General features: G+C 38.6%; 1 non-coding gene across 1 annotated transcript; it reads left to right on the top strand.

Moving 5' to 3' along the window:
- The first annotated feature begins 1,413 nt into the window (after window positions 1–1,413).
- On the top strand, window positions 1,414–1,569 carry LOC148947668 (U1 spliceosomal RNA). The gene has a single exon (XR_016142388.1). It is a non-coding gene; the product is annotated as a U1 spliceosomal RNA (small nuclear RNA).
- Window positions 1,570–2,344: the final 775 nt, after the last annotated feature.

Consider the following 2,344-nt stretch of genomic DNA (forward strand, 5'->3'; position numbering starts at 1 on the left):
TTGCGTACTCGTTCCTCTTTGAAAGATGTATTGACCTCTATATTAGAATTACCTACCAGAAAAACCGGAAGGTCATTTTAATATGCAAATGACCCTGGTAACCCAATTACTTGAAAACCTACATACTTATCTATGCCTCAGGCGTAGGGTTCAAATATATAGATGCTTGGCCCGTGGTAAGGCATATTACGCAATCACTGGCAGTGGTACTTGGGCGCTTACTACTGCCCTGCTTGATTTCTAATCAGGAAAATCGAAATACCAAACCACACGAGAAAGAAAAGCTCCGACTTTGCGGATGACGCAATAAAGAATTTCCGCAAAATTAATTTAAAGTCAGCCGAACGCCACCGCCTCTGCCGGTGGCGGCGCGCCTGCGGAGCGCGGGTGGCGTAGCGACACTTCGGTGGCGGTCGACCGGGCTTCTCGTCGGTAGCGTTCGGTCGATCCGCCGGCGCGGCGTCGGGGTCTAGCTGAGATCATATCATACCAACAGAGAGAACTAAAATGGAAAAAAGATTGTTAAATTTAGAGTCGAAATAGTGTTTACGGCAACCTTGTTCAGGTCTGGCCAAAGCCAGAAACTCACTATGCCAGAAACCCTTCATTTGACCCGAACTACCGCACACGAAAGTAAGTTTTATCTTAGATCTCCGGCAGGTGCTCTAAATCGTCGTTTTCGACAGGCACTTCAGCTAAAGGCTGGAGGTGCCATCCAACTCTTACACGCGTCATAATTTTTTGCACTTGAGGGCGAAGATTTTAAATTATGAAATATTTATAGAGCTTTTAGAAAACAGAAGAAAATTAAAAGAGCTGTATATGTGTAACACATATGTTTTAAAGAAATTCTTGTTATTAATGTTCATTTCTCTCCTGCAATGTTCCAAAAAAAATTTCAACTTTTCATACTAGATTACATTTTCGTTAGTTTTCTTCTTTGACGTAAACATTTAACGAGGATTAAAGTTATGCTGCGACGAAGAATTTAAGATAAAAAAATTACCAAAATTAGGAGAGAGGGTGGCAAATGCCCCTTCTCTCAAATGACGGGCCCGATTTCATCGCTTTTTCCGGATTTTGTATTCAAGGATTACCGAGGTTGGTGTTATAAATCTTAGGCTAAAGTAAAGTAGGAATCTTAATCAAAACTCATTTCGTGCATATTTCACCAATAGTGTATGATTGCTACCAATGTTTTTTTTTAGAATCACTGACGTTTTTGACAATGAATCTGATGTTAATATTGAAATATAGAAGTTTAAGACCAAAACATACTAAGTACACATTTAAAAAGTAGTGCCTGACTTCACACAGGCCCCAAAACTAGCGGGAAGGGGGCAAAAACATTTAACCGGCAGGCCCGTCATTTCATGGCAAGGTGTCTATAGGGGGTGGAATTCCAGTTATATCATACTTACCTGGCTGGGGAGCTGCCTTGATCATGAAGGGGGCACTGCCAGGGTGAGGCCTTTCGATTGAACTTCGGATTGGCTGGCCCCTGTGATTGCCCCAAATGGGGGTAACTCCACAGCGTAATTTTTGGTAGTTATAGAAAAGTGTTATAAAAATTATAAAAAAAAGATGCTGTAATAATAATTTTTCTCCAAATAAATTCGGAGAAGGGGGGGGAGGGTCCAACCGCCCCCTCCCCCCCCCCCAAAAAAAAAAAAAAAAAAATGCCACTTCTGTTGACCCCTCAAAAAAGTTGTTACAACATTAAAAAAAATGGATAGCATATAGTTGATATTCAGAGATTTCTGAGGATGGTGGTTAAAATAAGAGGATAATATTGCGATGTAAAAAAGGATCCAGAATAATGCAAGTAGTCAGTTTAAAACAGATTCTTCATATATACAGTCTTCATAGATTTTAGTAGAAACGTAGACATAATACACCTTGTTGAGATCATTCAAAGGTTTTGAATCTATGTAAATCGAGGGTTGAAACTGGAATCCTTGAGACTAATATTTCAATCCAGAATCCAAAAGCGAACGGTCTGCAAAAGACTCACATTCGATGTTTGATTTTCGCTAAAGTGTGTTTAAACACTCCCACTGCTACAACCACGTTTTTATTCTTAATTAACATTAACTGTTATTATAAAAAAAAAAACTTATTGGCTAACATTACTTCTATTAGCGTGTACAAAGACTGTCAATTAAAAAACGAACAGATGTGAAGTGAAAAAACAAAGGTTTTTCTATGAAAAGTAAATAGTATTCGTACTTCTGGTAGTGAGCAAAAATTACATATTTAAGATATCAAAGCAGAAATTGTTATCAATGAAGAAATGAAGCTTAAAACGAACAGCAGTTATAATGAAACACGAAGTTTAACTTAA

The sequence above is a fragment of the Artemia sp. Qi Xiang Cuo genome, chromosome 10 (assembly GCF_049724085.1).
Source record: "Artemia sp. Qi Xiang Cuo chromosome 10, ASM4972408v1, whole genome shotgun sequence".
NCBI classification, from domain to species: domain Eukaryota; kingdom Metazoa; phylum Arthropoda; class Branchiopoda; order Anostraca; family Artemiidae; genus Artemia; species Artemia sp. Qi Xiang Cuo.